Source organism: Balaenoptera borealis (genome assembly GCF_965194805.1).
Source record: "Balaenoptera borealis genome assembly, chromosome: 13".
Lineage (NCBI taxonomy): Eukaryota > Metazoa > Chordata > Mammalia > Artiodactyla > Balaenopteridae > Balaenoptera > Balaenoptera borealis.
The window spans coordinates 93,314,767-93,338,270 of NC_138870.1; the positions used below are offsets into that span (position 1 = coordinate 93,314,767).

Below are 23,504 nucleotides of genomic sequence, written 5' to 3' on the forward strand. Positions count from 1 at the left end.
TGGGTGTTGAATTTTGTTGAAAGCTTTTTCTGCATCTATTGAGATGATCATATGGTTTTTCTCCTTCAATTTGTTAATATGGTTTATCACATTGATTGATTTGCATATATTGAAGAATCCTTGCATTCCTGGGTTAAACCCAACTTGATCATGGTGTATGATCCTTTTAATGTCTGTTGGATTCTGTTTGCTAGTATTTTGTTGAGGATTTTTGCATCTATGTTCATCAGTGATATTGGCCTGTAGTTTTCTTTTTTTGTGGCATTTTTGTCTGGTTTTGGTGTCAGGGTGATGGTGGCCTCATAGAATGAGTTTGGAAGTGTTCCTCCCTCTGGTATATTTTGGAAGAGTTTGAGAAGGATAGGTGTTAGCTCTTCTCTAAATGTTTGATAGAATTCATCTGTGAAGCCATCTGGTCCTGAGCTTTTTTTGTTGGAAGATTTTTAATCACAGTTTCAATTTCAGTGCTTGTGATTGGTCTGTTTATATTTTCTATTTCTTCCTGGTTCAGTCTTGGAAGCTTGTGCTTTTCTAAGGATTTGTCCATTTCTTCCAGTTTGTCCATTTTATTGGCATATAGTTGCTTGTAGTAATCTCTCATGATCCTTTGTATTTCTGCAGTGTCAGTTGTTACTTCTTTTTCATTTCTAATTCTGTTGATTTGAGTCTTTTCCCCTTTTTTCTTGATGAGTCTGGCTAATGGTTTATCAATTTTGTTTATCTTCTCAAAGAACCAGCTTTCAGTTTTATTGATCTTTGCTATCATTTCCTTCATTTCTTTTTCATTTCTTTCTGATCTAATATTTATGATTTCTTTCCTTCTGCTAACGTTGGAGTTTTTTTTGTTGTTGTTATTCTTCTTTCTCTAATTGCTTTAGGTGTAAGGTTAGGATGTTTATTTGAGATTTTGCTTGTTTCTTGAGGTAGGATTGTATTGCTGTAAACTTCCCTCTTAGAACTGCTTTTGCTGCATCCCATAGGTTTTGGTGTCCATTGTTATTTGTTTCTAAGTGTTTTTTTTTGTTTTTTTGTTTTTTTTTTTTTAGCTGTGTTGGGTCTTCGTTTCTGTGCGAGGGCTTTCTCCAGTTGGGGCAAGTGGGGGCCACTCTTCATCGCAGTGCGTGGGCCTCTCAGTATCGCGGCCTCTGTTGTTGCGGAGCACAGGCTCCAGACGCGCAGGCTCAGTAGTTGTAGCTCACGGGCCCAGTTGCTCCGCGGCATGTGGGGTCCTCCCAGACCAGGGCTTGAACCTGTGTCCCCTGCATTGGCAGGCAGATTCTCAACCACTGCGCCACCAGGGAAACCCTCTAAGTATTTTTTTATTTCCTCATTGTTAAATGTTTCTTGTATTTTCTCCATTCTGTTTCCAAGATTTTGGATCATCTTTACTGTCATTACTCTGAATTCTTTTTCAGGTAGACTCCCTATTTCCTCTTCATTTGTCTGGTCTGGTGGGTTTTTACTTTGCTCCTCATCTGCTGTGTGTTTCTCTGTCTTCTCATCTTGATTAACTTACTGTGTTTGGGGTCTCCTTTTCTCAGGCTGCAGGTTCGTAGTTCCTGTTGTTTTTGGTGTCTGCCCCCAGCGGGTAAGGTTGGTTCAGTGGTTTGTGTAGGCTTCCTTGTGGAGGGGACTGGTGCCTGTGTTCTGGTGGATGAGGCTGAATCTTTTCTTTCTGGTGGACAGGACCATGTCCAGTGGTGTGTTTTGGGGTGTCTGTGAACTTATTATAATTTTAGGCAACCTCTCTGCTAATGGGTGGGGTTGTGTTCCTGTTTCGGTATTTCTTTGGCATGGGGTGCCCAGCACTGGAGATTGCTGGTTGTTGAGTAGAGCTGGGTCTTAGCATTGAGATGGAGATCTCTGGGAGAGCTCTCGCTGATTGATATTACATGGGGCCAGGAGGTCTCTGGTGGTTCAATATCCTGAACTCGGTTCTCCCACCTCAGAGGCTCAGGCCTGACACCCAGCCGGAGCACCAAGACCCTGTCAGCCACATGGCTCAGAAGAGAAGGGAGAAAAAAAAGAAAGGAAAAAATAACATAAAATAAAGTTATTAAAATAAAAAATAAAAAAATACTGTTAAAATAAAAAAATTTTTTTAAGTAATAAAAAAATGAATAGAGCAACCAAACCAATAAACAAATCCACTAATGACAACAAGCATTCAAAACTATACTAAGATAAACATAAAAATCAGTAACTAGTCTATCGCATACAGAAAACCCCAAGTCTACAGTTGCTCCCAAAGTCCACCACCTCAATTTTGGGATGATTCATTGTCTATTCAGGTATTCCACAGATGCAGGGTACATCAAGTTGATTGTGGAGATTTAATCCACTGCTCCAGAGGCTACACGGAGAAATATCCCTTTCTCTTCTTTGTTTGCACAGCTCCTGGGGTTCAACTTTGGATTTTGCCCTGCCTCTGCATGTAGGTCACCCTCTGGCATCTGTTCTTCGCCCAGACAGGAGGGGGTTAAAGGAGCAGCTGATTAGGGGGCTCTGGCTCACTCAAGCCTTGGGAAGAGAGGGGTATGGAATCCGGGGTGAGCCTGCAGGCAGCAGAGGCCAGCGTGTGTTCTCCTGGGGAAGTTGTCCCTGGATCACGGGACCCTGGCAGTGACGGGCTGCACAGCTCCCGGAAGGGGTGGTGTGGAGAGTGACCTGTGCTCGCACACAGGCTTCTTGGTGGCGGCAGCAGTGGCCTTAGCGTCTCATGCCCGTCTCTGGGGTCCACGCTTGTAGCCGCGGCTCGCGCCCATCTCTGGAGCTCGTTTAGGCGGTGCTCTGAATCCCCTCTCCTCGCGCATCCCGAAACAATGGTCTCTTGCCTCTTAGTCCAGACTTTTCCCGGACACCCTCCCGGCTAGCTGTGGCGCACTAGCCCCTTCAGGCTGTGTTCACGCCACCAACCCCAGTCCTCTCCCTGCGATCCGACCTCCGAAGCCCAAGCCTCAGTTCCCAGCCCACATCCGCCCCAGCGGGTGAGCAGACAAGCCTCTCGGGCTGGTGAGTGCTGGTCGGCGCCAAGCCTCTGTGCGGGAGTCTCTCCGCTTTGCCCTCCGCACCCCTGTGGCTGTGCTCTCCTCCGTGGCTCTGAAGCTTCCCCCCTCCGCCACCCGCAGTCTCCGCCCGTGAAGGGGCTTCCTAGTGTGTGGAAACCTTTCCTCCTTCACAGCTCCCTCCCACAGGTGCAGGTCCTGTCCCTATTCTTTTGTCTCTGTTATTTCTTTTTTCTTTTGCCCTACCCAGGTGCATGGGGAGTTTCTTGCCTTTTGGGAAGTCTGTGGTCTTCTGCCAGCGTTCAGTAGGTGTTCTGTAGGAGTTGTTCCACATGTGGGTGTATTTTTGATGTATTTGCGGGGAAGAAGGTGATCTCCGCGTCTTACTCCTCTGTCATCTTGAAGGTCCAGCCTGGGGTATAGTTCTTTTACAATGTTGTGTTAGATTCTACTGTACAGCAAAGTGAAGTAGAGTTCCCTGTGCTATATAGCAGGTTCTCATTAGTTCTGTTTTATACATATTAGTGTATATATGTTAGTCCCAACCTCCCAATTCATCCCACACCCTGCTTTCCCCCCTTGGTGTCCATACGTTTGTTCTCTACATCTGTATCTCTATTTCTACCTTGCAAACCGGTTCATCTGTACCATTTTTCTAGGTTCCACAGATGTACATTAATATACAATATTTGTTTTTCTCTTTCTGATTTACTTCACTCTGTATGACAGTCTCTAGGTCCATCCACGTCTCTAGAAATGACTCAATTTTGTTCCTTTTTATGGCTGAGTATATTCCATTGTATATATGTACCCCCTAAATGTCCATCGACAGACAAATGGATACAGAAGATGTGTATCATTTCTTTTTAGATTCTGCTTATAAGCGATATCATATGATATTTGTCTTCGTCTGACTTATTTCACTCAGTATGACGATCTCTAGGTCCATCCATGTTGCTGCAAATGGCATTATTTCATTCTTTTTAATGGCTGGGTGATACTCCATCGTATATATGTGAAGGTGTGACATTTAGAGATTATCTTTTCAAAGGGGCTTGGAGGGAGGATGCAGTTCCCGACACTCTGGCAGACAGTCCCTCCTTTGTCTGGAGAGCATCTCATTTCTCCATTGCCCCTTGTGCTGCTGCCTCTTTGGGGAAGTGCCAGCCTGGCTCTGGTCTGAAATCACCCTCCTGCATCTCCTGTTTTGAGCAACAAAGCAGCTCCCTGGGCTGTCCAGTCCAAGGTGCACCTCCTGCCTCTTGACAACTATCGGGGTGCAGTCACTGAGTCTTGACTCCTCCAGATAAGCTGTCCCATCCCCTTCCTTGTGTACCTTTTGTAAATAAACTTAGATCAAAGGGTTTTCTCTCTGGGGAGTATTTCCCTCTTTACCCTTAAGCCTTCTTGTAGAATGAGGGAATCTAATCCCTAAAAGTCACCTCAAGAATTTGTACAAGTGTTTAGGATGCTGTTGGGGGTTAACTGCACCTTTCGTGGTCACTCAAAGGAGACCAGGTAACCAATCTTGTAGCTCTCTCACTCTATGTGTGCTGTGGGCTCCAGAGTGAAAACGACAGAATAAATATGGGATAGGAAGAGCTCCCCAAACCCCCCCAACACACACACAACAGGAAGGCCCCTGATGTTTGCTCTGGGCAGGTGTCTGAGATCCCTGCTGGGACTACGTTAAACGAAAATAAAGGCTATAATGCCAAGGAAGCCAGTCTAGGCTAAACCGCCCTATGCAGAAATAGAAGGGGTGAAAGATGGAGGGAGGGGTAGGGAATCTGAGCTCTACGGGATGCCTGATCACCTGACCACACTGGGAAAGGCTGCTCATGCCAGAGAGTTCGTTGCTTCATTAGCCAGAGCCAGGTTCAGTCAAGAAAGTTTAATTGAAGTCTGTGGCCCCCTGATTTCAGAAGGGACCTCGGCTGCCACACATTGTAGTCGCAGACGACACATCCCAGGAGCACAGCCTGTGCCTCCCCTCTCTCCAGCTAGCCAGAGAAAAGCCTAATATCATTTCTTAAAGGAGCAGAACTTGATTTGCTTGGAAACTTCCATCTTGGGTCCTCACAGGCAAAGGGTTATTGTTCCAAAGAAAAATTAACAGGAAATAATTTCCCGTGTGTGTGTGTATGCGTGTGCGTGTGTTAGCATGTATATCAATGATTGAATGAATCATCCTAGAAAGCATGTGAATGGCATACAGCAGTGTCTGGAGAAGCTCAGGCATCTGCCTTGGAGTCAAGGAAGGCTGAACCTTATTCTGTTCAGGGCTGATCTGGCCTTTCCAGACTGGATATTTCAAGGACCCCGATGCCATAGTTGAACTATGCAAGTAAGATTTCATTTAGAATTGTATACAAATGAGTGTATTTATAAAACAATAATTAGTTCTGCAATTCTTTGAAAAAAACACATGTATGAATATATGCCTAGCTCTGGTCCAAAATCTATCTATCTACCTAGATACCTATCTATCTATGTATCTGTCTATCTATCAGTCATATCACACCCTTCTAGAAGAAGGCTGAGGATAAATATTACGGCAGAGTTTGCAACCTACAATGTCAGTAGCAGAAATGGCACCTTTTCCTCCCCAAACTACCCACTTGCCTCTAACAAGCCCATCCAACCATCAATGCTATTCTGTGAGGGCCCTTGTCAACTGGCTTAACAGAATCCAGTTTTCAACGTCTGGCACATTTTTGTGTTTGCTCTAGACTAGAGCTGGGGCTCCCTGCAAGATCTTTCCTAAAGCTGTGTATAGAATCACCAGATGAATTCAAAGTTTAACAGAATTGATCTCCCAGCTGAATGCAACAATTACATTCTTCCCCCTCCTCTGGAGCCCACTGGGATCCCCAGTAGGGAATAGACCATGGCCACTGGTGCCATTGCACTTGCCCACACCATCCCTTGCCGACTTGCACTCTCAGAACCAGCCACCACCTCACTACTACACCTGCTAGGCCCATTTTCAGGAGGCTTCAGAGAAGTTAAAAAAGCTCCTCATCAGAAAACGCTTGGGCCCCCTGCTTTAACATGAAAACCTTTGAGAATGGCCTTTTCAGCTTCAAAGCCACCATGGTGGGCAATGCATCAAAGACAGGGCAGTGTTAGCTTTTGATGGTCTGGTGTCTTTAAATCAGTGGTCTTAACCTTTTTCTAGGTCATAGACCCCTCTGGAAATCTAATGAAGGCTATGGAACCACATGCCATAAAAATACACAAGCTTATTGGAAAAGTTGCCTGATATTGCATTGGGCTTGTGGACAACCTGAACACTATTCATAGACCACAGGATAAGAATTCTTAGTCGAATATCATAGCTAAGATGTATACATCAAGATGTCTTTTCGGAGTCTCTGAAGGACCCCAAAGGACATTTATCCCTCTGACCTCATTTCTCAATATTTTCAGTTTTCAATAATACAATTTCATTTGTATTAAGGCAAAATGCTTCTTCTTCAAGCTCCTATAGCATGCATTTAAAATTTTATTTGGCATTATTTTTCTGTGTATTTAGGTTAGTTATTTACATTCCCCTGCCCCTGCTGAAGAACCTGAGAGTCCTTTGAAGAGAGACCCTGGGCCTTTTTCACTTTGTACCCTGCATAGAACGTAGCCAAGTGCCTTGTACGTAGCTAACCTCGTCGTATTGCTTGAATTACGCTGAGGTGAATGGGGCTGAATTAAAAGCTGCTGTTAAAATGTAAATATGCTGTCTGGGCTGCACACGACATTAAGGTACCCTTTAAGACCTTGGCACGGAGTAATTTATTGAATCAGTTAATAACCACCCCATAAGCAGCGAAGGGCTGAAACACAGGAAAGTATAGTTTAGACCTGAGAGAGCTTCTTGAGAGAGAGTTGTGGGGTACAGAAATGAGAAACAAGCCTAGCCAGGCTGAAGCGGAAGTAGTTTGGACCCTGCATCCAATAAAGGGAATATGAACTTTGAAGCCAGAATATATTGAGTTCTGTTTCCAATGCTGTTGCTGACCAGCTCTGTGACCTTGGGATCAACCCCTCTGGACCATGACCTTGTACAGTCGAATGGGAAAGACTTGTCCAGCTTATTTTTCATTTCTGAATGTTTCACACATTGCCATCGGAAGCAGGTATTTCCCAGATATGCCGTAGACTGGTGTCTGGCACACAGTAGGCATTCAAAGAATACTGATGGAATGAATGAAAGTGACCACGGGGCATTAGCTTGACATGGGTGTGAGAGGCAGTGCCACTGTTTCCCACCAGCTTGCTCTGGGTAAGCTCACAGTGCCTCCCTTTTTCAATCTATGAAACGGAAAGATGCCTTCCTATAGCCCGCCTCTCAGTTTATCACAAAGATTCAATGAGAAAGCCTACAAAGCATCTTGCGCATAATAGTTCAGCAAGTACTGATTCTCTCTTCTCCTGATGCTGACACACCCAATGCCACTGCCACTGCCACACATTTCTAGCCAGAAAAGAAATTTCTTGGCATCTGGCTTTATCTGAAATTTTTCCCTTCCAATTTCTGACCGAATACAACATGCATTGTTTTAGGTGGACTTCTTCTAACTCTCTGTATGTGAACTTGGACTGAGGTTTTATGCACTCAGGTGTCTTCTCTTGCTTTCTCCCAAAGAAAGAGAAAAAAACATGCCTACGTTCACTCCCCCCCTTGGAGCAATAGAAGTAAACAACCAGCAGGTTGCAGGAACCAAGCGCCAGACCCTATGTGGCTATGAGTTTCTAGTAGCCCTCACAGAAATGGGTAAGTGACCCCCACCGGAGTGGAGAGTTTACAACTCACAGGTGCAAGAACGATTTTTCAATTAGGGATAATTTTGTTCTTCATCATGTTTTTCTGCAGCCTTGCAAAAGGAGGGGCTCTGGCCAGGTGGGAACTCAGCACAACAGTTCCAGTTTGGCCATCTGAGATGTGTTTTCCCCCAAAAAATCTTCTGATCTCGTAGCTTTGCAGTGTAAAAGTCCATGGCGGTGATTTACTCCACTTAAACGAATGGGCAGACTCAGTGGTAATCTTTTAAAACTTCTTGCAAATGTACGGACATATTCACAGGTCCCTTTTTAGCTGATCAGGCTGAATTGTCCTTTTGGCTCAATTGTCCAAATCTAGTTGATTTCCCCTTCTAATGTCTCTTCTATCCATCTTATCCTTTTCAAGCAAGCCCTTGCTCCTACCGGTTCGGATGAATAGACAAGGTGGTAGAGCTTGCATTCTACCTTAAATGAAGGAGTTCGGACGAATAGAGGGGAGGTAACCAGGTGTTCCAGGATGGGAGAACCACGTGGGTGTGTGCCCGGCTTGGAGAGAGGACAGAGGACAGCGAAGAAACCAGTGCAGTGCACAAGGCGTAGAGAATTGGTCTGGATGCAGACGAAGATGAAGTTGGAAACAGGTTAGGGTCAAGTTGTTGAGAAACTCAACTCCCTTATCAATGTATTTTTGACTTTATTATAGACCCTGTGGGGAACCATGGTAAGTTTTAGAAAAGAGGAATTTTGTCATCAGCCTGGTGTCTGTGCAAAGGACAGATGGCAGCAGAGACTAGAAGCAGTGAGATTCATCAGATTTATTCTGGTTTCTTATTTTGGGGGAAAAAGAGAATGTAACTCAACTCGTGTTTTTGGCCCAACACTGTAATGGGCACTGCACTGAAGGCTGTGGGGAGCTGAAATGTGATTAATACTGAATTTTACCCTCAAGATGCACAATGCAATACAGATTCATATTCAGCAAACACTTGGGAACACTTTGGACCACAAGTTCCAGAAGACCCAAATAACAGGGGCTTAAGCAAAAAGACCTTAGTTACCTTATGTGACAAGTCTGGAGATCACATTAGTGTGTTAGCCAGTGGGTAGCCAGATCATCACCTTCTCCCAGCTCTCCTAATTCAAGCTGTCTGTCATCTTCCTCAACGCAGTTACCCCATAGTTGGTGGCCGTGGCTCTGAGCCAGCCAGGAACCTGCCACTGATGTTCTGTTGTTCCTTTCCCAGACTTGCAACCTTAGCAGCTATCTTAGTTCATCCGTAAATCTGGTCAACACCCCCAAGAGGAATATATTTCATCCTCCCACCATTCCTCACGCCCAATCACTCAGGTACCCTTTCTCCTTGTATATCTGAACTTGTTTCCTATAAGTTTCAAGTGCTAAGACTCATATATAACAAAGTAAAATGTAGCCAACTTCCTCCCTCCTGGTAGAAGTCATGTATTAATACTCACTAATGGAAAAGGTGCCTAATGGCTAAAATCTATGATGAAGTTAGAGATGCTGTTGAATGAATTTCTGCTTTCTTAATCAAAATAGAATTTCACATGTGTGGTGGTGACTCTTTATACATTTACTACAAAGATGAACATGTGAATTTGTGAGACACCGTATCCATCTATTCTACAGACAGTTCTGGAACACTTGTGGATTTGAGAGCCCTGAACAATAGCTCCATCATTTCTGGGAGGTGTCTGACCTCTGGTTAAAACATTTGGTGTTCACAACAACCCTCTGGGGATTTTTTAAAATGAGGAAACCAAGACAAGTACATAATAAGAAAAGCAGATCCACCAAAGCAGGTATGTCAGTGTCAAGCAAATGTGTATTCAAACCCTATCCCCATACTAACATGGTTTGGGAACTCTTTCTTTTTTTCTTCTACCCCTGGGACCCTTAGCCCCACTGCTGAACTGAAACTAACCTCCGTTGTTTTATTTTCAATCCTTTCTGTGCCCACAGGTGCCACTTGGCACAAGGTTCTGGCCTAGAGTGTACAGGGGTGATTTGTCATTTTACAAAACAAATACAGTTTGGATGAGAAGAGAGCCAAGTGATAAATTGGATGAGAAGAGAGCCAAGTGATAAATAATTTCAAACCAGAGAGCTACTGTGGAAGTTTTGGAGCAAAAGAGAAAAACAAAAACAACCCCAAGAAAACATACAAGCTCAGGATGATTTATTTCATAATTTAAAAATCAAAATCGCCTTCAGGCGGTAGGACTTGTTTGCCCAGTTCTACCCTAGAGTGAGTCATAATAGCTAAGTTATACACCCTTGGAAAAACCAGGGCTTTTCTAGTGGGAGCACTGAGATATCATTAAGCCCAAAACTGTGTGTGGCGGTGCCAGAATCAAATGTCCTTTGAAATGGAGACCAGCAGAAAGACAGCCTCAGGGCCAGTGCTGTGTTCCTCCAGACCAAGTCTGGCCCCTGCAGTCTCATCCAGGAGGTGGCAGGGAAAGAATCGTGGGGAGCAGAAAATCACTTTGGCCTTAGGGGCAAAAGAGGTGTGGGGGGGGACTTATAAATTCAGAGCTGGGTGGATAACAGGACAAGAGGGAAGGATGATAGTAATGACATGGGGTAGATTGAATTCTGTCTGCAATAGAGACATGGCTAGATATGGCCACCAATCATCCAGACCTGTATCAGTTATCTACTGCCACAGTAATGCAGTGTAACAAACAGTCCCCAAACCTCACAGGCATACAGTAGGAAGCATTTGATCTTCTCTCCCAAGTCTGTGGGCCAGGCTTGGCTAATCTCAGCTGATCTCGCTGCTGTGTCTGTGGTCAGCTGCTGGGTCATTTGGGGGATGGCTGATCTAATTCACTCCCCTGTCCTTCAGTTGGCTGGCTATCAGCTAAAGCAACGGACATGGAGGTGGAGGGAAGGCAAAAGTTTTCCTTGATGCTTTTAGGGTCCCTGATGGGGTCTGAAAATTAAACTGACAAAGACAGATTAAAAGGAGAAAAGCATATACATTTATTTAATAAAAGTTTTACATCACATAGGAATCTTCATAAGGAAATGAAAAGCCAAAGAAGAAGTTAAACCTGAGTATTTTTATGCTAGGTTTGATAAAGAGTAGATTGTCATAGAAAAATATGATAGGGCAAAGAGTATGAAGTAAGTGCAGTAAACTGAGGGAAACTGGGTTTCCTTGGTGGCACAGTGCTTAAGAATCCTCCTGCCAATGCAGAGGACACGGGTTCGAACCCTGGTCCGGGAAGATCCCACATGCTGTGGAGCAACTAAGCCCATGCACCACAACTACTGACCCTGCGTGCCACAACTACTGAAGCCCACACACCTAGAGCCCGTGCTCCACAACAAGAGAAGCCACCACAATGAGAAGCCCGTGCACTGCAACGAAGAGTATCCCTGACTTGCTGCAACTAGAGAAAGCCTGCACGCAGCAACAAAGATCCAACACAGCCAAAAATAAATAAATAAAATAAATATTTTTTTAAAAAAATAAAAATTAAAAAAAGAATTTAAAACTGAGGGAAACTTAGTAAGACCTGTTTGTTCAGATGCTTCTCAGCATCCCTTTGTCTTCAAAGATAAGGATGCTCCTTTCCTCTGGATATAGGGAGGGCACCTCTCACATGAGGGTTTTATGAATTGCTTCACTGGAGAAGGCAGGGAGAAGATCCGAGTGACCTTCTTACTTCTGCTATTTTTCTCAAACTCCCTCAGCTTAAAATATTCAATATGCCAAAGTGCCATATTTTGGGGTAGCAAGTCCTGAACCCCATCATCCAGCCATCATCCCATATATCTCCCATCATCCAGACTGGGCTTGATCGTATGGTGATGACAAAGTTCCAAGAAAGAAGGGAAGCACAAAAGGACTAGTTCCAAGGCCATGTCAGATTCACCGGATGGGAAAATAGATTCTAACTCTTAACAGGAGGAGAAGTTCAAAGGCAAAGAGCACGGATGCAGAGAGAAGGGGAGAATTGGGGACATTTCTATAATCAATCTTCCACAAGAACTGCCCCAGGGGTGATGCTGCAGAAGAGAGCTTATGAAGCCACAGAGAGAGGAGTGAAGATCTGGTTGTGAGGGGGCAGAAAACATCTCACAAGATGGGTGGAAATAGTCCAAGCTGTACCACAATAAAACAGGGCCTTAAGAGCTAATATTTTTTTTAAATATCTTTATTGGAGTATAATTGTTTTACAATGGTGTGTTAGTTTCTGCTTTATAACAAAGTGAATCAGCTATACATATACATACATTCCCATATCTCCTCCCTCTTGCCTCTCCCACACACCCTCCCTATCCCACCCCTCTAGGTGGTCACAAAGCACCAAGCTGATCTCCCTGTGCTATGCGGCTGCTTCCCACTAGCTATTTATTTTACATTTGGTAGTGTATATATGTCCATGCCACTCTCTCACTTCCTTGCAGCTTACCCTTCCCCCTCCCCATATCCTCAAGTCCATTCTCTATGTCTGTGTCTTTATTCCTGTCCTGCCCCTAGATTCTTCAGAACCTTTTTTTTTTCCTTAGATTCCATATATATGTGTTAGCATAAGGTATTTGTTTTTCTCTTTCTGACTTACTTCACTCTGTATGACAGTCTCTAGGTCCATCCACCTCACTACAAATAACTCAATTTCACTTCCTTTTATGACGGAGTAATATTCCATTGTATATATTTGCCACATCTTCTTTATCCATTCATCTGTCAATGGGCACTTAAGTTGCTTCCATGTCCTGGCTATTGTAAATAGAGCTGCAATGAACATTGTGGTACATGACTCTTTTTGAATTATGGTTTTCTCAGGGTATATGCCCAGTAGTGGGATTGCTGTGTCATATGGTAGTTGTATTTTTAGTTTTTTAAGGAACCTCCATAGTGGCTGTATCAATTTACATTCCCACCAACAGTGCAAAAGGGTTCTGTTTTCTCCACGCCCTCTCCAGCATTTATTGTTTGTAGATTTTTTGATGGTGGCCATTCTGACCGGTGTGAGGTGATACCTCATTGTAGCTTTGATTTGCATTTTTCTAATGATTTGTGATGTTGAGCATCCTTTCATGTGTTTGTTGGCAATCTGTATATCTTCTTTGGAGAAATGTCTATTTACGTCTTCTGCCCATTTTTGGATTGGGTTCTTTGTTTATTGATATTGAGCTGCAAGAGCTGCTTGTATATTTTGGAGATTAATCCTTTGTCAATGGCTTCATTTGCAAATATTTTCTCCCATTCTGAGGGTTGTCTTTTCATCTTGCTTATGGTTTCCTTTGCTGTGCAAAAGCTTTTAAGTTTCATTAGGTCCCATTTGTTTATTTTTGGTTTTATTTCCATTTCTCTGGGAGGTGGGTCAAAAAGGATCTTGCTGTGATTTATGTCATGGAGGGCTCTGCCTATGTTTTCCTCAAAGAGTTTTATAGTGTCTGGCCTTACATTTAGGTCTTTAATCCATCTGGAGTTTATTTTTGTGTATGGTGTTAGGGAGTGTTCTAATTTCATTCTTTTACATGTAGCTGTCCAGTTTACCTGGCACCATTTATTGAAGAGGCTGTCTTTTCTCCATTGTATATTCTTGCCTCCTTTATCAAAGGTAAGGTGACCATATGTGTGTGGGTTTACCTCCCGGCTTTCTATCCTGTTCCATTGATCTATATTTCTGTTTCTGTGCCAGTACCATACTGTCTTCATTACTGTAGCTTTGTAGTATAGTCTGCAGTCACAGAGCCTGATTCCTCCAGCTCCGTTTTTCTTTCTCAGGCTTGCTTTGGTTATTCAGGGTCTTTTGTGTTTCCATACAAATTGTGAAATATTTTGTTCTAGTTCTGTGAAAAGTGCCCTTGGTAGTTTGATAGGGATTGCATTGAATCTGTAGATTGCTTTCAGTAGTATAGTCATTTTCCCAATATTGAATCTTCCAAACCAAGAACATGGTATATCTCTCCATCTGTTTGTATCATCTTTAATTTCTTTCATCAGTTTCTTATAGTTTTCTGCATACAGGTCTCTTGTCTCCTTAGGTAGATTTATTCCTAGGTATTTTATTCTTTTTGTTGCAATGGTAAATGGGAGTGTTTCCTTAATTTCTCTTTCAGACTTTTCATCATTCGTGTATAGGAATGCAAGAGATTTCTGTGCATTAATTTTATATCCTGCTACTTTACCAAATCATTGATTAGCTCTAGTAGTTTTCTGGTAGCATCTTTAGGATTCTGTATGTATAGTATCATGGCACCTGCAAACAGTGACAGTTTTACTTCTTCTTTTCCAATTTGGATTCCTTTTAATTCTTTTTCTTCTCTGATTGATGTGGCTAAAACTTCCAAAACTATGTTGAATAATAGTGCTGAGTGTGGGCAACCTTGTCTTGTTCCTGATCTTAGTGGAAATGGTTTCAGTTTTTCACCATTGAGAATGATGTTGGCTGTGGGTTTGTCATATATGGCCTTTATTATGTTGAGGTAAGTTCCCTCTATGCCTACTTTCTAGAGGGTTTTTATCATAAATGGTGTTGAATTTTGTCAAAGCTTTTTCTGCATCTATTGAGATGATCATATGGTTTTTCTCCTTCAGTTTGTTAGTATGGTGTATCACATTGATTGATTTGTGTATATTGAAGAATCCTTACATTCCTGGGGTAAACCCCACTTGATCATGGTATATGATCCTTTTAATGTGCTGTTGGATTCTGTTTGCTAGTAATTTGTTGAGGATTTTTACATCTATGTTCATCAGTGATATTGGCCTGTAGTTTTCTTTTTTTGTGGCATCTTTGTCCGGTTTTGGTATCAGGGTGATGGTGGATTCGTAGAATGAGTTTGGGAGTGTTCCTCCCTCTGCTATATTTTGGAAGAGTTTGAGAAGGATAGGCGTTAGCTCTTCTCTAAATATTGGTAGAATTTTCCTGTGAAGCCATCTGGTCCTGGGCTTTTGGTTGTTGGAAGATTTTTAATCACAGTCTCAATTTCAGTGCCTGTGATTGGTCTGTTTATACTTTCTATTTCTTCCTGGTTCAGTCTCAGAAGGTTGTGCTTTTCTAAGAATTTGTCCATTTCTTCCAGGTTGTCCATTTTATTGGCATATAGTTGCTTGTAGTAATCTCTCATGATCCTTTGTATTTCTGCAGTGTCAGCTGTTACTTCTCATTTTTCATTTTTAATTCTATTGATTTGAATCTTCTCCCTTTTTTTCTTGATGAGTATGGCTAATGGTTTATCAATTTTGTTTATCTTCTCAAAGAACCAGCTTTCAGTTGTATTGATTTTTACTATCATTTCCACTATTTTATCTTCCAGGTAACTTATCTGTTTTTCTGCCTCAGTTATTTTGCTATTGATTCCTTCTAGAGAATTTTTAATTTCATTTATTGCTTTGTTCATCATTGTTTGTTTGCTCTTTAGTTCTTCTAGGTCCTTGTTAAACGCTTCTTGTATTTTCTCTATTCTATTTCCAAGATTTTGGATCATCTTTACTATCATTACTCTGAATTCTTTTTCGGGTAGACTGCCTATATCCTCTTCATTTGATTGGTCTGGTGGGTTTTTACCTTGCTCCTTCATCTGCTGTGTATTTCTCTGTCTTCTCATTTTGCTTAACTTACTGTGTTTGGGAATCTCCATTTTGCAGGCTGCAGGTTCGTAGTTCCCATTGTTTTTGGTGTCTGCTCCCATTGGGTAAGGTTGGTTCACTGGGTTGTGTAGGATTCCTGGTGGAGGGGACTGGTGTCTGTGTTCTGGTGGATGAGGCTGGATTTTGTCTTTCTGGTGGGCAGGACCACATCTGGTGGTGTGTTTTGGGGGTGTCTGTGAACTTAGTATGATTTTAGGCAACCTCTCTGCTAATGGGTGTGGTTGTGTTCCTGTCTTGCTAGTTGTTTGGCTTAGGGTGTCCAGTACTGTATCTTGCTGGTCATTGAGTGGAGCTGGGTCTTAGCATTGAGATGGAGATCTCTGGGAAAGCTTTCACCATTTGATATTATGTGGGGCTGGGAGGTCTCTGGGGGACCAATGTCCTTAACTTGGCTCTCCCACCTCAGAGGCTCAGGCCTGACACCTGGCCAGAGTACCAAGACCCTGTCAGCCACATGGCTCAGAAAAAAGGGAGAAAAAGATAGAAAGAAAGAAAGGAAGGAAGAAAGAAAGAAAGAAACAAAGAAAGAAAGAAAGAAGGAAAGAAAGAAAGAAGCAAAGAAAACAAAAGAAAGTTATTAAAATACAAAAAAATTATTAAAAATAATTTAAAAAGAGAGAGAGAAAGAACAGAGCAACCAAACCAAAAAACAAATCCACCAATGATAACAAGCGCTAAAAACTATACTTAAAAAAAAAAGAAAAAAAAAAAAAGGACAGTCAGACCCCTAGGACAAATGGCAAAGCAAAGCTTTTGGGAAGTCTAAGGTCTTCTGCCAGTGTTCAGTAGGTGTTCCATAGGAGTTGTTCCACATGTAGATGTAGTTTTGATGTATTTGTGGGGAGGAAGGTGATCTCCACATCTTACTCCTCTGCCATCTTGAAGGCGCCCTCAAGAGCTAATATTTTTACATCATAATAATTACAAATGTTAATCAAGTGCTTATTATGTGCATCAGACAATTTTCTGAGTGGCTCACTGGAATTAATCATGGCAGTGACACTGTGAGCAGACCACTGTGACCTGTTATGCAGGCATGTCCTGCAGAAAGGGGCCTGCCTGACTAAAGGAGCACACTGCCTGCCAAGTGTTGAGCCCAGGTGCGGAGCTGTGTCCACTTGGAGGAAGGAGAACCTTTTTCTAATTTATATCCAGGTGATGTGTAAACTCACAGTGGTCCTGCCTGCTTAGGAGGTTGGCATTATTCTGACTTTCATTTTGGAGCTAAACAAAATGAGGCTTAAGGGAGCTTAAGTAAACTACCCAGGAATAGACAGGCTTTGAGCAGAACAGAGATTTGAACTTAGTCTGACTCCACAGCCCATGTTCTTAACCATAGAACTATCCGACCATGCTAGATTCTTACAGCAACCAGCTTGGAATAGGATGGCATTTTCATTTTACAGATGAGAGATCTGAAGTCAAAAATGTAAGAACTTGCTAAAAATTTAAAGGACCCAGGTAATGAATGTATCAGTAGAAGAATTTGTTCCCATATCCATCTAATTACAAATCCTATTTGCTTTTAACTGTCTCTCCATCAATGGTCTAAGAAGTCTTCTCTCATGGAAGGCATCCAAGAAAAGATTGGAAAACCATATATATATATATCTATATATAGATATATATATAGATATATAGATAGATATCTCAGGGACACTAGGAGAGATTAATGCATCCGCTAGAGAATGATAATTTAATGTCCTTTTACCTTTGAAATTCCATGAATAAGATTAGCAGAGAAAGCTTTCTTGGCTGTACCATTCTTGACTTGGTCAATCCCCAATGTTCAGAAGTAGGACCAAGGCAAGGAGCTCCCTGAGATGGAAACAAGTATCCAAAGCTAAGAAAGGCATGGAGATCTTGTCAGGACATTTATTTTATCTATTATTATTACCTGCTCCATATGAGGGGACTTTGGAAAGCCACAGGATCGGAGGTCTCACTGAGATACTATTAATTGCCTATTACATACAATGGGCCCAGGCAGATACCCTTCCTTTTGGGAAATACCCCCAAACCTGCTAAACTGTGCTAATGCCACAATTATGATAGATGAAGCCGAATCCAGCCTCTGTACCCTGACACTGAATTAAATCTCAGATAATTTTAGATGAAGTAGAAAAGAATAGCTTTATTGCTATGACAGGCAAAGGGGCTCTCAGCGGGCTAATGCCCTCAAGATTGTGTGTCCCAACCTGGAGGGGGTAGTGAGGAATTTTATAGTAATGGTTCAAAGAGGGCATGATCGTGGACATTCTTCTGCTTGGTTGGTGGTGAGGTAAGTGGGAGTCAGAATCATCAACCTGGTTCCAGCTGGGGTCTATGTGCTTGTGGGCAGCATACCGTTAACTTCTCCCACCCGGAGAGGGTTTCAGTATCTGCAAAGCAGCTCAAAGATATTGTTAAGTGTATCTCTTAAGGGGGAACCAGGACCCTGCCCCAAGGCTGCACTATTATTTTTTGACTGTTCCTCCTGTGTCTCCACATCCCCTCCCTTCCCTAATTAGCATCTGTTTGAACCTACCTTTTGGAACTCAGGGAAGGTCATGGAGGCTGAATGAAGCCTATTTCCTGGGGGGACACAGAAAGGCTTTTGTGCCCAGGAGCACCACAGGGTCCGGCTCTGTTTCACAGAGAAGGATTTAAAGCAAAATGTCTAGCTCTGTGTGTTAGACTTACCAACATGGCCCTGGAAGACTCATGAGGAGAAAAGGGAAGCAGATGTTGAGCCACCAAAAGACAGAGTATCCCAAAATCCTTGTTTCCTTTTCCTGCTTCCATTATTCTCAGGCTCTAATTCCATCCCTTGTTAACGGCTGGCTTAGTAGCCTATGATTCCTTTGGAATTGGGTACCTAACTCATCCCACCGACACTAACTTGAAGTGTTTCTTTGACCCTGTAGACTTCATTGGCCCTGCACCATCACCACCACAACAAACCTACCTTGGCCCCCAATTTCTGTCCCAATGCAGTTTAACAGTTGATGTAGCATAATCCTGACTGGTGGACCAATGTACCAATGCCCACTGTTCATCCTAGAGTGACATTGCGTTTGAGACCTGGCTCTACCAGTGATTCATTGCATGACCCTGGTCAAGTTGCCTGAAACTATCTAAGTCTCAGTTTTCTCATCAGTAGGAAATATTATCTCCCAGGGTAGTGTTAAGAATTCAGTGAGATAAAGTGTATAAAATTCTTAATACAGTGTTGGCAATTGGTAAGTACTCCAGGAATTTATATCTCCGGTCCGAGCCTCCCCACCCCGCCATCCAATCTGCCCACATACACATCCAATTATAGCCTTGCATAAATAACTGTCTACTTAGCTTCTCCACTTGGATGCCTAATGGCTATTTCCAATGTAACATATCCAAAACGGAACCAGTGATTTCCCACTGAGACCTGTCCCCCGAAGAGTTTTCCCAATCTCAGTGGATAGTAAAGCCAACCTTTAGCTGAGGCTAAACTCCTGGCCCTCCTTTTCTCTCAACTCCGCATCTGATCCATCAGGATCTCTCCTTGGTTCTACCTGCCTTCACTGCCCCAAGCTGTCACTTTCCCCCAGTCACTGTTGTCTCTCATCTGGATGAAGGCACATCCTCCTCACCTGTCTCCCTGCTTCCACCCCTGGTGGAATTTGAGAATCCTCCTCTCTAGTAGTAAGTGAGATCACATCCTTCCTCTGCTTAAAACCCTCCCAGCAGCTTCCCATTTCACTCAGAATCAAAGTCAAAGTCCTGGCAATGGCCTACAAGGCCCACATGCTATGCCCCCCCCCATTTCCTCTTTGATCCCAGCCCCTCCTCTCTCTCCTCTCCAACCCCAGGGCCTCCTTGCTGTATCTCAAAACACACCTGGCACACTGCACCTAAGGGCCTTTGCATGGGCTATTCCCTTGCCTCACACATGCTTTCCCCAGATTATTACATGCTTCATTCTCTCCTTCATGTTTTCCATCCCACACTACTTCCTAAAAAATATCTAATCCACTACCCTATTTGCAATTGCAACCCTCTCTCTCATTCTTATAGCCCTCTCAATCCCTTTAATGCTGTTCTTTATTTTTTTCCATTTTCTTTAGCATGTATCACATTCTAACATATTACATAATTTACTCATTTATTGTACTTGTTATTTACTATTCCCCTGCTAGAATATAAACTCCAGCAGAACAAGGTTTTGTCTATCCTGTTCACTGATAGATTCCACATGCCTGACACAGTATTTTGCACACTGTAGATGCACCAACAAATATTTGTTAAAGGAATGAGTAGGCTAATAGTGGTTATTAACATTGCTGTGTTCTGAGCGTTTTAAAAACAGGAGCCATGGGGCTTCCCTGGTGGCGCAGTGGTTGAGAATCTGCCTGCCGATGCAGGGGACACGGGTTCGAGCCCTGGTCTGGGAAGATCCCACATGCCGCGGAGCTACTGGGCCCGTGAGCCACAATTACTGAGCCTGCGCGTCTGGAGCCTGTGCTCCGCAACAAGAGAGGCCGCGACAGTGAGAGGCCCGCACACCGCAATGACGAGTGGCCCCCGCTTGCCGCAGCTGGAGAAAGCCCTCACACAGAAACGAGGACCCAACACAGCCAAAAATAAAAATAAAATTAAAAACAACAACAACAACAAAAAAAAAACGGGAACCATGTCATCCGTGTCTGCACAGGGTCCAGCACAGGGTCAGTGTAGGTTTGCAGAATGAATGAAACCAAGAAGCTTCCCCTTCCTTGAGACAGGGAGATACCCAACACTAAGCTCATATTGGCTTCCCTGAAAGGACAACTTCTCATGTCACATCCAGAGAGCAAAATTACCTCTGACACGTAATTTAAAACTCGAGATGCCTGGATATAAAGTCTTACTCAAGTAAATAGGATCAAACATCAGGGCATTTCCACTTTATCAAATGGATATTCTGGATTTAATATGGTCTCACACTCCCTCCCAGGCTGTTCCCCTCGGGTGAGGAAGAAGATGAATTTGGCAGAAGTGTCATCCAGAGGTTGATGGTCTGACTTCAACCAGATAATCCCAAGTCCCATCAGAGTCTCGCTTTAATATCTGATCAGTGAGAGGCCATTACCTCCCCAATTTCCATTCTGAGCCTCTTCCATCTATCGCAGACCTGGAAGAACGTACAATCTTCTACAACACCCTCAATCCTGCAAGATGTGGATTCCTCCTGAGGCTATAGGAATTCTCAGACCACTATGTCACAGTTAACTGTGTTTGTGAAGCAGTAGGAACAACACTGGATTCAGTTTCAATCTCCAGTCTGCTGGTTGTTCACTATGTGACCTCAAGCAAGTAGTTTAGCCTCTGTGAGACTTAGTTTCCTCAACTGTAAAATGGGCATAATAAAATCTACCGTTCATTATTTCTGTGGGATCTAGATGAAATCAATGTTATTTCCCTATTAGACCCTGAGTTCTCCTGGACAGACCTTTTTCTTTTTTTTCATTCTTTTATTCATTCATTTATTGAGCATCTACATTTACTGGGATCCACACAAGATCTCACAACGACAAATATTAAGACGTTCTCCTTGCCTTGGAGGAGCTTACAGTCCTGTGTAATAAACCATTGCAACCTAATATGATGTGTTAAAGTGAAACCAGGAAGAAACACCATGAGAACACAGAGGAGAGAATATTACACACAGAAAGATCGGGGAAGGCATCAAGCAGAAAATGATGTGTGAACAGAGTTTTGAAATATCAGTTTGCCAAGAAGACAAGGGGGTTAGAAGGAAGCATATTCAAGGTGGAGGGAACAGTGTGAGCAAAGACGTGGTGTCATGGGTTATTCACCATTGTCAGGGTGATTCTCTAGCCTCCAGCATTAAAATCCCACACATAGAAGTTCTAAGCAAAAATGTGTTAAATGAACAAATCTTCATTAAGAATACCAAAAAGTCATTATAGACTATTTTTGGCATTCAGAGTCCAGTTTTTATTCACATCCAACTTTTTAGTAGTGGAGGGGTATTTGCACTTAACTGGCCTATCACTGTTTTCTTGCATTTTTGAAATAATTGCTGGGACTCGGGAGGACAATGAATGGATCCTGAGACTCCATGAGTTTACATGAGGAGTGGCCTCTGTCTTCTCTAATTAGCTGTGCTGGGAGAATATTGCGATACTTATTTATCCACACATTTGTCCTCCAAACTCTTCCAGCTTAATTTTACCCATACTGATAACCCTAACCAGTATTGGAGGAAGCATTGGATGACAGAATCGGGAGGGAACAATTTGTCTGGACAGTGTGGGGAATTAAATGTCATTGTATGGACTTGTACAGGGTTATTTGTTAGCTTCTGCACCTGTGTTCAAAAAGACCAGCTGTCCCTTGTCCTCACAGGGCAATGAGGACAATAAAACACAGCAGCCCACAGAAGGCTCAGAGTAAATCAACCGCGCTAAGAATATACTGAAGCCACGCCTACAAACTCCAAGCATCCCTGAACACAGAGAAAGCTGGTAAATGTTTGTTGAATTTAGTATCAAGATGAATGAATAGGAAGGGGTCTTTAGAGCATGAGCTCTCCCTTCCCTGACCTTTCATCAGTGAATAAGGTTTTGGTTCTTCTTTGCCCAAAAAAAAAAGAAAAAAAGGTGAATGAATACAAGCATAGACATGAAAATAAGAATAGCTATCCTGTTGTTCTCTAAGCTGGGCAAAACATATGTCCAAGATTGGGATCTGTCTTGTGTCACCATGCTTTGAGGACTACAGAAACCCTGGAGTATGGTAGGGGAGTTTGTACCTGGATCTCAAAGCAATGCTATTTGAAGAAAGTTGAAGGGATGGAGAACAGTTAGCCCAGGGAGAGCACTCATGGGACATGATCATTATCTTTAGAAAATGGAAGACTCTGAATGTAGGAATGGGAATCACGATTGTATTATGTGGCCATAAGGAGAATGGGACCCTGCATGTGAAATACTGAGCTACATTTACCTTAGAATTTAAATTTTACCAACTTTCTAATGGTAGAGTTTTTAAAGATAGAATGGGCTGACTCAACAGGAAGTAAGTCCTCTACAACTCAAGGTCTTCAAGAGATGGTCTATCAGGACTTCCCTGGTGGCGCAGTGGTTAAGAATCCACCTGCCAATGCAGGGGACACGGGTTCGAGCCCTGGTCTAGGAAGATCCCACATGCCACAGAGCAACTAAGCCCGTGCACCGCAACTACTGAGCCTGTGCTCTAGAGTCCGCAAGCCACAGCTACTGAAGCCCACGTGCCACAGCTACTGAAGCCCACACACCTAGAGCCCGTGCTCCACAACAAGAGAAGCCACTGCAATGAGAAGCCTGCGCACCGCAACAAAGAGTAGCCCCCGCTCACCGCAACTAGAGAAAGCCCTCGCAGAGCAACGAAGACCCAACACAGCCAAAAATAAATAAATAAATTTATAAAGAAAAAAAAAAAGAGAGATGGTCTATCAAGTGATAGATTCAAAAGTTAGTCTACACTACCTTTCAAGGAAAAGATTCTTTGATTCTATGAGAGAGAAAGAAAATCACTATATTAGTTGGACTAAAGGCTAGGCTGCCATCACAAAGAGACTCAAACATTCAGTCACTTAAAGAGCAAAGAAATTTATGACATACATAACAGTGTAGGGGCAGGTTGGCAGCCCCCATTCCATAAAATCATCATGAGAACCAGGCTGCCTTGGGCATGAGTTGTGGCTCTGCCTTTAACTTGAGGCTCCCGAGGTAATCCCCAGTCATCACTATATCAATCAGTGAGGAGGAAACAGGCAAAGTCCAGGACAGATGCTTCTTATTAACCCAGGGATACACATTACTTCCACTCCTTTTCCACTGGTGTGCCTGGTCACATAACTGTCTCACTGCAAGGGATGCTGGGAAACGTAGTCTGAGCTGAGCATCCGGGAAGAAGGAAAAGGTTTGGAAAACAAACATCAGACTCCACCAGAATCATCATGTATCAATGTAATGATCTGCCATTATCCTTCAACTAACCTGTGTATTAATCTATTGATATTAGTAACTAATACAGTTAAAAATACAGCTTTGGAGCCAGCCTTCCTGGTTTCGACATC

The 23,504-nt window shown here is 43.0% G+C and overlaps 1 long non-coding RNA gene across 1 annotated transcript in view; it reads left to right on the plus strand.

Moving 5' to 3' along the window:
* Positions 1–22,832, plus strand: part of LOC309608652 — a 228,033-nt gene extending 205,201 nt beyond the window's left edge. Inside the window, exon 2 of the long non-coding RNA XR_014233038.1 lies at positions 12,111–22,832. This is a non-coding gene — a long non-coding RNA (uncharacterized lncRNA). The remainder of the gene's footprint in view (positions 1–12,110) is intronic.
* The last annotated feature ends 672 nt before the right edge of the window (positions 22,833–23,504 follow it).